Consider the following 12,298-nt stretch of genomic DNA (forward strand, 5'->3'; position numbering starts at 1 on the left):
ACCCTTCCAGGCTCTTAATCTAACCATCTATGAACAGGATATTTTATGCAAACATATTTTACAATAAAAACAGAATAAAGTAAATACAAAACAATTAGATATGAATGCCTATGAGCTGGAATAGAAATGGTAATAATTTCCTCTTTTATTATCAAAACCTCCAGCAAAACTTGTTCTTTAATTTCTTAGGATGATAGTGTTTTGGCATGGGTTAACCTTGTGAATTTGATGGAATGCCAGAAAGTAAATAAATCCTGCCACAGAAAGAGAAAACATGACAGAATACAACACACACATGCAAAGTGATGCCTTTTAAGTTATACAGGATAATTTCTCACTAATCTGTATCCAATTGTCAAATGCCTGAAAAATGCCACAGAGATTGGGGGAGGGGTGTGTGTTTGCACATAGATAACTCAATTCAGAAAACTATTTGGCGGCAGATTATGATCGCTATGCCATTTTAACAAGCCATAGTTATGTTTCTGCATTGTTGCTTAGCTCCAAGGAAGATTCTTACCCACTTTCTCATTTGGAGTCATCTGTTCTTATTTGGTCAACTTTCAGTAACCGATTGAAGGTTGTTTCTCTAAGCGTGGATTAAAGTAGATCCCTCTTTCCTTTCTAAGGCTAAGCACATATTTCAAGATACCTCACTACATACTAGCTTGACAGCATCTTAACCTTAACCCTCTTTAATCCTCATAAAAGACACATACAAGAAGGAGGACAGGTTACCTATAACCTAGTCCACAATGGGGGGGGGGGGGAACACACAACTAAGATTAGTTTTATTACTCTAGCTACTATCGCCACCTCAAGTTTGCACATGGCAAGTCCCTAAATGGGGCCAGACAGGGCATCATGCAGGCACACAGCAATTTTCTTTCAAAAGCTCCAAAACTATTTGAGAATGATGCAGGTTACCTTCATGATGCCATGGAATTCTAGTGCACAGGCATAATAACCTTTGGTCAGCAGGGCTTGCTGTTAAGCTGAAGGGAAATGGGCAGTTTGTCGCTTCTTGTCCAACTTGATGCTTCAAGGATATTGGGCCGTGGTGGGTGTCTTTAGGTATGTATCCCTAAACCCAGTTTTCCCTCCACTTATGTCCCAAAGCTAGGGGGGCTAGGAACAAAGGAAGAGAAACTGATTTGCTGGAGAATTTTCTACCCTGTTAAAGGTACCACTGAATAGGGATGACATTTAAGAGCATCTTTCAGAAGCTGGATTCTTAGGAGGAGGAAAAGAAAGCAAGCAGGGGGAAATTTCCAGTGAGGAAGGGAGGGAGGTGAATGTTGGGGGGCTGTACAATGTAAGAAAGTGAGTAGGAAATATATGGCAAAAGGGAGAGGAGAGCTCTAAACCTTCAGTTTCAAGTGGGACTCTCTCCATGCAGCTTAAAAGTGCGACAAGGCCAACGGTAATTGTTCTCAGTACTCATTCTTGTCTTTGCTCAGCCCCTTCAAGTCTGAGCTACAATCCAACCAGATTTTCCACTGGTGAAAAGGGAGAGGGTCTACCAAAAAGGGATCTGTATGGACAGAAGCCCTGTGAGAGGGGAGTATACTGGGTGAGAATAGGGGTACCAGGGTCCAGGAAGGACCTGGTGATTCCCCAGAATTACAGCTCATCTCCCAGCAACAGAAACCCATTCCTCTGGAGAAAATGGATGCTTCGAAGGTGACTGTATGGCATCATATTCCACTCAGGCTCCTCCCTTCTCCAAAGTCCACCTCAGCCTCCCAGACTAGCCCCTTCCCGTTAGATCTTGGAAACTAAGCAGGGTCTGCCCCGTCAAGAATTTGGAGGGAAGACCACCAAGGAACAGCAGGGTTGTGATGTGGAGGCAGCCAATGGCAAACCATCTCTGAATGTGCTTGCCTTGAAAACCCTCCGGGGTCACCATACATCCGCTGTGACTTGACAGCACTTTCCAATTCCGAGGCTGCAATATTTTTGCAACCAGGATCTGAGAGGTCCAGGTTCAAATTTCGTCTTATCCTAACCAATCTCAAACGGTCGTTGGGAAGATAAAATGGAGATTGATGTAAGGCAATTTGGGTCCTCACTGGGAAGAAAGGAGTATAGGTGATGTAAATAAATAAACATTATATACAATTGTTCAATAAAATATTTTGTTTTCCCCTCACAAGGGACCCTTGGAGTAGCTAAACGCTTAAAACAGACATCGGGTCACAAAATACACTCTGTGGCAAAACATTTCCAAGATGAGCATGAACTTTGAACAGGGACACAAGAGTAATAGCATAAAATTAGATAGTGATCAAGAACACAAGAGCCCAAACTAACTAACCAAAACTCAGGACAGTCTTTGACCCCATTCAGATGGGATACTGATGGATACGATCATGCTGGAGAATATGGTCCTTCCAATCTCAAGCCTTTAGAGCGGGGGTAGCCAAGCTGTGGCTCTTCAGATGTCCATGGACTACAATTACCATGACCCTCTGCTGGCAGGGTCTTATGGTCATTGTAGTCCATGGACACCTGGAAAGCCACAATTTGACCACCCCTGCCTTAGAGTTTTAAAGTTTATTTAATTTAGGCATTTCAGTCCTACTCTCTCCACCAAAGCCACTTGAGGAGGCTTACAAAAATTAACAGAGCAGCATTTTGGAACCGGTATCAGAAACAAACTGGACACCAAACTGGACACCAGCAGTAGTAATACATATATAGTGTACTCAAATAAGTTAACTCCATCAGAAATGGAGGAAGTGCATTTGGCCAAGCTGGTGTTTTTTAGAATGTTGCAAAGGCAGTTCTGTGCCAAACGTTTCACAGCAATCTAATCGGGAAGCCACCAGGGCACATGGAACCACAGCCAGGCTGAGCTTCTCAAAGACAAGTTGTGCCTGATAGGTCATATACAAGCTCCTTCTCCCCCCTGCCCCGTAGGAGTCATGACTACAGAGACTGTTGTGGCAACACTACCTCCTTAAGCAAAGCTCTTATCAAAGCAAAGACCAGCTTCATCCTTGTGTGGTCTTTATTGGAAGGGTCATCTGACTGGCTTGTTTATGTGCAGTCTATTGCAGCTGGAAAGTCCAGAATTTGACTCAATCTGCCAGATGCTGTTGTGGGTTTTCTTTTAGTGGGTGCTCACACCTTTTCCTGTATATCTGGCATATAAATATTTATAATGCTATGCATATACAGCGTTTATCATGTAGTGGAGCTGACAGCTATAAAATCTTGGCTTAAATACTGCCCTGTAAGCGGAGGACCATATATTACATGGCCTTAACAGTTGCAGACTAGCACATGTGTAAATGTAGCGGTAACACTGCAGTTTTCTTTACATTATCAACAAAATAAACTCCCATTCTTAATTTTTAAAAAACAACAACTTTCCTCCCTGCAAAGCGACCTATCACAATCCGCAGATACAAAAGCCAGCCCAAGCTTCCGCTGGATAGTTCTATCGTATTTAGCACGCACTCTCATGTCCATTCCTGTGACAGTGAACACTTTCAAGAAGTGAACCCTTTCATGAAGGGGGGATTTCTGATCAAGGGATGGACAACTGAAGAATGCACCAGTCCTATTTAAATTAAATGAACTCTTGCAACATAGATCCCATGGATTCCTGGAGGGACAGAGCAGTTAAACTTGAATGGGTTCTTTGCCCTAATTCCTGGTATTTACTAAGTTCCCTTTCCAGTGGCCCAAAATTCTGCAATATGACAAAAAACTACACAGAAATCCTACAAACTGGACATTAGAAGAAGAAGAGTTGGTTCTTACATGCCGCTTTTCTCTACCCTAAGGAGGCTCAAAGCGGCTTCCAGTCGCCTTTCCTTTCCTCTCCGCACAACAGACACCCTGTGAGGTGGGTGAGGCTGAGAGAGCCCTGATATCACTGCCTGGTCAGCACAGTTTTATCAGTGCCGTGGTGAACCCAAGGTCACCCAGCTGGCTGCACGTGGGGGAGTGCAGAATCGAACCTGGCATGCCAGATTAGAAGTCCGCACTCCTAACCACTACATCAAACTGGCTCTCTATAGCTTTGGTTCTGCCCACACATGTACCTGGAACAGCCACTGTCAAGTCTTAATTATGGATGGGTGTTTTGTGGGAAAATACATAATATATAACAAGGAATCTCTGACCAGCAACTTCCACAACAGCGTGTGTAAGTATGGTGACCAGGACTCATGCCTGGGTCCCATACTTGATGGTGGCACATTGGGTCCCATCAAACTTCGATGGGCAGTGGGAATTGTGCAACCCAACCAGCCTGGCAGGTGGAAGATGGTTCAATGGTGTGTACACTGGCTGCAAATGGTCCAGCCCCACAATGCCATATCCTGATGCCAGGTGAGATGGCTGCTCGCAATGTTGCAATACCCAATGGCTGCCCCACATGAACCCCTACAGCATTCCTTCTGGTGTAGATGTTGGTGTGGGCCACCCCGGATGGCTGCCAATTGCCCATCACACCTTCAATGGCAACAGCGGTGGTGGTGGGAGGCTGGGCACCAGGGAGAGGGACCAGTTCATTTCTCTGCAGGGGCCCCACCCACATATCACCAAACCCCACCCAGCAGCTGGTCCCAGCTGCAAAATAGGGTAGATATGCTGCTGATCCTCCAGCATCATCCAAGGCTCCTAGGTTGCTGCTTTAGCACAAAAGACAGAAACAGGCCAAGACAAAAAGATACAAATGTACAGGATCAGCTCCATTTTACCTTTAATGACCCTGCACAGACAGAACACTACATACCTGCAAAGATAAGTCAGACTCAGGGACATCCTTGTCCTTCTTGCTACAGTCTCCAGCCTTAATTCTTTCCTCCCTAATTTGGGGGCTTTCAAAAGGATACAACATTGCACCTGCACTACCAGCTCTGGTTTGGGAAATACCTGGAGATTTTGGGGGTGGCACCTAAGGAGGGTAAAGTTTAGGGAGGGGGTGGGCTTCATTGGGACCTAAGGCCATAGAGTCTACCTCCCAAAGTAGCCATTTTCTCCAGGTCAGCTGATTTTCGTTGCCTGGAGATCAGTTGTAATCTCAGAAGGTCTCCAGCTATGATCTGTAGGCTGGCAATCCTAAACATCACTACCTTCAAATTATCATGTTTAAGAATAAGACCAAATTGGGGCACATCAATACTAGTTATAGTTTATATAGAGCCAGTGTGGTGTAGTATGACAGCCTCTAATCTGGACAATTGGGTTTGATTCCCCACTCCCTCCTATGCAGCCCTTGGGCTAGTCACAGTGCTCTTAGAGCTGCTCTCACAGAGCAGTTCTGTTAGAGTTCTTTCAATCACCTACCTCACAAGGTGTCTGTTGTGATGAGAGGGAGGGAAAGGTGCTTATAAGCCACTTTGGAATCCTTTGGATAGTGAAAAGCAGGGTATGCCCAGCTCTTTCTCCCTCTTCTGGTTTAGATGCAATGCTAAAGCATCAATATATTTGACAGCCATAGAGGGGAGAAGAGCCCGTTCTTGAGAGTCCATTATGCCTGAACTTAGCCTATGCAGACTGCATTGCCAGGACTCTCCACATCTGGAACATGGCAAAATGCCAAGGAATGGCAGTCAAGCTAATCCTGTGTGTATATAATGAAGAACAGCTTGGTTATCCCAACATAACAACAGTCAAATGGAAACAAAAATGACACACCACAAGAAAGAAGCAAAAGATACAAGGCAAAGTGCCATAGGCAATGCATTACACACACAGTTTTAGAATGGGTCTCTTCTAAAACATGGGCTTTGTCCATGTGGCCTGGGTCAGTGGCAAAGAAACTGCTGAACACACGGCCTGAAAAACAGTACCTAGCAAGTTACAAAAGACAAGGGAGGAGAAAGTGCATGGTTTAGTTTTGTGGCTTCTGTTTGTAAAAAAAGGGGGGGAAAAGCCATAAATCAATCATCATCAGAAGGGCTCTTCACACACCCGCTCCTTGGAAAAGCAAAAGAGGAATCTTTAGTACAAGGGCTCTGCACTAGCTGCGCGTATTCCTTCAAACCCAGGCGCATCAGCACATTATGTTTATTCACTCACGCATACCAGTCGCAGTCAACTGTGTGCAAACTTTCAATAGACAAAGCATCCCAGACAGACATTCTGCCGAGGCCAAGTTAAATAGACCAGTTCCATGACTAATGCTGCAAGATAAGTGCTGTTGCACAATTTGCAGACCAGGCCTTGCATCTGAATCGAATCGAATTTTGCCATCACTGTCTCAGAACAGCCAGTGATTCAGGCAGTGAAAATCTGAGACATTCAAGGAAAATGTCTGCTATTGCAGTCCTGGGTCATCTTTACTCCACTGGAACCTCTTCTTTTGGGTAGCAGTCATCATGTATGCAGTATGGCCCACTGCTATAATCTTCCCATTCCTTTTTAGAAGTTTAAGGTGATGTTGTTGAACTTGAATTCCCTTCTCTAAACCTGTCCCTGCTGCCAAAATAATTCAACATCCATATAACTTTGATCATGGAACACCTCTCCTTAGACCCCTAAATTTTGTCCTGGTCCACTATTTAATCCAACACAAACTTCTTGTGCTTCCCTTCAAAGCCCTTCATGGCCTTGTCCTCCCATCATACCTCTCAATGACCTTTGCTCCCCCAGCATGTCTTCAGCCAACGGCTTTCTCCTTTTCCCTTGTTTATGTCTAGAACTACCTCTCAGAGCACCTCCAGGATGCCATTCAAATCCTGTCTCAAACCCAGCGCTCCCCCTTTGCCCAATGAAATGACAGATAAACACATGTACCTGAAAAGAACATTTTATTCTCCTCCTTAGCCCAACCACCCTCTCCCTTTGTCATCTTCCTGTGCCAAATTTTAGATTTGGTGCAGAAATCTTTCTGCACATTGATGTCTTATTATTTATTTCACTGCAGGCTACAGTCAAAAGGCAGCATCAAGTATCACGAAGAAGAGACCAGGTACCTAACCAGTAACTTTACTGTGACCATAAAAAAGAGACCTTGAACTGGCTGCTGGCAAGAACCAAACTCAACTGGAAAGGAACTGAAGTCCAGCACATCCTATTACAGCAAGCTGAGGGAGCCAGTACCCTAGGAAGCACACTACAAAGAAAGAAATATTTTGCAGCTGATCTGGTAGTCCAGGGGTACTGCCCCATTTCCACATGGAATGCAAAGCAGGCATTAAGACACAAACTGAACACATAGAATGGAACGATCTGATGCCAGGGATGCTAAGCTCCAGGTGGGGCCTGGGGAGCCCCTGGAATTACAACTTATCTTCAGGCCACAGAGATCAGTTCCTCTGGAGAAAATGGCCACTTTGGAGGTGGACTATATGATATTGTACCCCACTGAAATTTCTCCCCTCCCCAAACCCCGCCCTCTGCAGGCTTCACCCCAAAGCCACCCGGTTTTTCTCATCCTGGAGCTGGTAACCCTATCTGATGCTGTGCCCCATCTCTGAAGCAGTCATTTTGTGATAGTACTTATTCCCCTCTGCTAGAACCCCAAAGGTGCCTGCAAGCTTTAAAAAGCTGGAAAACCCCAGCTTACAGTCTTTGTCAGGCCTTTTAATTAAAACATTGGCATAAAGAAGCTTTTGGAGAGGCTGCAGCTTTCTCAGTGAAGATCAAGCCTTTCTGCTTGGAACCTGGGCAGGGGCAGCTGAAAGGGCCCGATTAAGATAATACAGAAAGTGATAATACAGAATGTAATCTGCTGGTTTTCCCTGTCTGGTTCCACATGCATGCATGCTATACATCTTTAGGATTCTGAAGCATTCTTGTAAATATACTTCCCACAAATGGCAAGACCCAGATGCTCAGACTCCTGCCTCGAAGAAACTTTGGGCATGTGGAATGCTGCACCAAAGGGTCTGAGGTCTGGCCAACAAAGGACATATGGCAAGTTGGGGCAAATAGCTTTAGTAGGGATTGAACTGAAATTTGTCCCAACTCTTCAACCAAACAATGTGGCTGGAAGCCAGGTGCCAGTTGTGATGGAATGATCTCTGGGCTGCAGGTGGAGGCTGCATTCTTGTGGGTTTGGATCGAGAAGCACTACACCAGCAGAAGACATGCTAGATGCCTGCTTGGATGCTACGAAAACACGGTGGGATCCATTCCAGCGTTTTGTTGGAACAGGTACAATGTGTTCCAAGCCCTGTCAGACCTTTCTGGAGCAAAACCAACTGGTTCAGATTTCAGGACATAAACTTGTTTAGTCTGTTAAAAAAGAAAGAAAGGCTGTCACACACTTCCAATGTACACAAGCAAATGTATAGAGATGGTCAGGAAAACCAAGAGGTATAGGATGTAGGGATGCCAGCTCCAGGTTGAGGAATACCTGGAGGTTTTGGGGGTGGAGCCTGAGGAGGGTGGGGTTTGGGGGAGGGGATGGATTTCAGTGGAGTAAAATGCCACAGTCATTCTCTCTAGGTGAACTGAACTCTGCACCTGGAGATCAGTTGTAGCAGTGGAAGATCTCCAACCACCACCCGCAAGCTGGCAACCCTAATAGTTTGTGACATTTCTCTGCAAAGCTCTTAACACTTCTATGCAAAACTCATGAGCATTTGCAAACAGCAGTCATTATATCATCACTGAATTTCCTTCCTTTGTGATACATCGATGGGCCAAAACAACAACAAAAAAACCCTTTAGTAATATTCGGCCTGCGATAAACTTTCGGCAAGGATGAACCTCCTGGCTAACAATGATACATCACTGCTTATTGATGCTCTGATTTATGAACTAATTGTTAATGTTTTGAGAATATTTAGGGGCATTTCCCACGGCTTAAAAATAGCACAATGGTTGCCGATTGAAAACGCTACTAATTTGCCATAACGCACGACGTCGTCAACAATCTGCAACAATCCTGAAACCGACCCGCCAAAAGCGCTTCGTTGTGGCGCTTTCAGGGGAATCCAGAAAACTGGATTCACCCTCCGGATAGCGATACACTCCTGCAACCAATCTGCAACAATAGCGCTAAAGACCTGTGCGTTACCATTGTAGCTGGTTCTTCAAAGTCCCTCCCCCTGGATCTCTCCTCCAAACTTCCGGCGAAGCGATCGCCATTTTTTTTTCTCGGAGCGAGCGGGGATAAACGCACCGGCGAGCCTCTTTCTGTTTAGAGGCTTCCCTGGCTTCAGTCCTTCACCTTTAGTCACTAAGCACAAACCACTTAAAAGCCCGTTTGCTGAAATAAAGTCCCTTTATTTTTTACACATAAATTCAGCCGAAAATCGAGCCCGTGAGAAGGGGGGGGGGAATTTTTTTTTATCACTCGAGGCAGCGTGCCAACGATCATACAATCAAACGATAGATCACATTAGGCAGCTGGATGGGTCTCTCCAGTGCAAGGAATCTACGTAGATTCGTTGCTATGGGTCTGTTTTTTTTTTTTAAAAAGCTTTCTTAAAGGGAAAGGGGCTGTTTGGGAGCATGCTAACGGCTGCCCATTGGCTGCTTGACGGCCAGGGGCGGGACAAGCTTGGCAATAGCGCTTCCTTTCTAGCGATTTCTGCCGAGACCGGAAGCCTGTGGGAAACGCTAAAAAAACGCAACTGATTCCACTACAAAGCCAGGTGTGCAAAACGACGAATTCCACTATTTTAAATGGCGATTTTTCATTCCGCAAACAATTTGCAACAAAGATCGCCGTGGGAAATGGCCCTTAATGTTTTTAATATTTTTATTGGTTTAGCTCTATGAATTATTATGTACTAGCAGTATAGCCCGCTGTAAAAAAAATACAGCAGGCCCTAGGGGTTTGGCTCCCCCCCCCGATGTAGAAAAACGCTCCCCAGGTCCCAGAGAAGGCGATCCGCGGCTCACGGATCCGCTGCTCGCCTTCCCCGGGGCACAGGGAGCGTTTTTCTTCGGCGTATGATGGAGGAAAATGCTCCCCAGGCCCCGAGGAAGGCGATCCGTGGCTCGCGGAGCCGCGGATTGCCTTCCCCGGGGCCTGGGGAGCGTTTTGGCTCCCTGGCCGACTTGGAAAAACGCTCCCCAGGCCCCGGGGAGGGCGCTGGGCGGCTCAGCGAAACCAAAAGATTCTGACTGAGCCCTGACAATCTCAGAGCAAACCTCGTCCTTAAGCACAGTTCCCTTTGCATTTCAAACAATATCCAGGGCCTGTTTAGCTCCTCTGCAGAATCACTTCTGCATGTAGATACTGTGAACAAGTGGAGATCAAAGCACTGTATAGTGTTATGTAAAGTTCCTGAGAAAGTTATATGGATGTAACCACACATGAACTCTGGAGTTCACCCAGTTAACAAACATACCCAATAACTTAGCACAGTCTTTTAAAACCATCCCATTCTTTCTTGCATCTGTTTGCTAATAGGAGCTTGCCAGAAGAGCAGTTCTTTGTACCCTACTTTTTACTACCTAAAGGAGGCTCAAAGCTGTTTACAGTCCCCTTCTTCTCCTCACAACAGACACCCTGAACAATTATGCACGGGGTGGGAAAGCTGGGCTGTCAGTGGCAGGGCAATGGGTCTAGTCCCCGCTTATGCATACATCATTGTCATCCCGGCTGCATCCCAGCCCTTGCCCAAATCAAGGACTCAGATGGCCTGCAGTAAGGGAACATGGAGACTTCTGTGTTTTCTGTGTTGTCTTGGCCACCATCAGCGGCCCTGCTGGGGCAGCCCCATGCACAAAGGAAGAGCTGGGCCTTCAAGGCCTGGCTCCTCCCGCAACCTACAACACCCCTACAGGGACACTGAACACCTTGGTCAGCTTTGCAGAGCCACGGAGCATAACGGGGCGGGTTTCCACCCCTATGATTGTGGGATAGTGGCATGCCACTCCCCCCCCCCACTGCCACCTCTGCTACATGATGCAGTAGACCCTTCCAGCCCCGGCGTTGTGCATGTGTATGCACAATGTCAGGGCAGTCCACATGCACCAGGGGTTTCCTACCCTTGTGCGTTCCCGGGAAGTGGCAGATCATGTTGGCCCGCTGCTAGGAACTGGCAGCGGTCCAGCGCAGCCATTTCCATGCATAATAGGTCCCTGTGAAATAGGTTCTGTGCCTGGCCTAAGGTCACCCAGCTAGCTGCATGTCAAGGAATGGGGAATCAAACCCAGTTCTCCAGATTAGAGTCCACTGCTCTTAACCCCAACACCCCTCTGTCTCTCCTATTTCTCTAACAGAAATAAGCAAACAGCATTCACTATTTGTGATATTTTGCTTCAAAGAAGAGAAAAAAGAATAAACTTAGCATTTCCCATTTTAAGGTGGGGGGGGGGGGGGAGGAAAGGAAAATAGAAAAGATCTCCAATTCCCTGAACGTCTTCAGTGGTTAATTTATCCAGTTAAGTATTCTGATGCATTAATGTCTATAGTTCTAAATGGACCTAATTCTGTACTGAATTGTGCAATTAAGCTTCTTTTTCAGATAACTTAAGAAGACATTCCAGCTGCACTCTTGAGGAACATTATTAAGGCTATCCCACTCTAATTCTTCTATTCCTGCCTTATCATCACCGAACCCAACAGCTGTATTCATGCTCATTTTCCATTTTTGTTTCCTTATCTGACAACTAGGCCTCAAGCTAATGTTTGTCCTGAGGAAACCAAAAGCAATGATATGGCCTGGGATGATGAGAACACAAAATATTGCCAGTATAGGAAGGATCCTCCCCCCCCCCTTTAAAGTACTGCTTGAAATAACAAAGCAGGGTTACCCAAGAAAGGGAACACTGTGCTCAAGTCTATATTCAGGGTCTACTAAATGTTCAGTCCACAATACAGCAAGACTGCTGCTATCAGCCTTGTACCAAAAGAGTATATCTCAAATTTGTTGTGAAGGGTGCAAAATGTATAGACAACAATTTTTTTATGTAGCTCCTGTTTTATTAGAGGCTGCCCACAGGAGGGAAAACTTAGCAGGTAGTATTATTTTCATACTGCTCAAATATTAGAATGGAACAACACAAAATTCTCCGTTTTATACAAATGTTCACAAGCAAAACAGCCATAATCTTTAGGAAATACTTCAATGATCCTAAAACATTATCACGCAATAATGTTGTTAAACTAACCTCACAGAACAGACATAATCTATCTGGGTGATGAAACAGAGGACCTGCCACCCTCTCTTTATCAGCTTTCTTTTTCGTGTATGAGAGTTATTATTCCCCAGTTTAGGAATCACAGGTAGATATTTCAGTTCATAAAAGGATGCACCCTTCAATTTGAAACAGAAAGCCCCTTCTTTCAGATGCTTAATATCCTTTCAACCCAACAACCTTAAAGCAGAATCTGTGTACATGTGGAGGAGATCCTGCCTTCTCTTTTTCAAGC

The 12,298-nt window shown here is 45.4% G+C and overlaps 1 protein-coding gene across 5 annotated transcripts in view; it reads right to left on the minus strand.

Annotated features, from left to right (window-relative positions):
• Window positions 1-12,298, minus strand: part of PALLD (palladin, cytoskeletal associated protein) — a 221,280-nt gene that overhangs the window by 36,442 nt on the left and 172,540 nt on the right. The gene's annotated exons all lie outside the window — the stretch shown is intronic.

This window comes from Paroedura picta, chromosome 10, assembly GCF_049243985.1.
Source record: "Paroedura picta isolate Pp20150507F chromosome 10, Ppicta_v3.0, whole genome shotgun sequence".
In the NCBI taxonomy this organism is placed as follows: Eukaryota; Metazoa; Chordata; class Lepidosauria; order Squamata; family Gekkonidae; genus Paroedura; species Paroedura picta.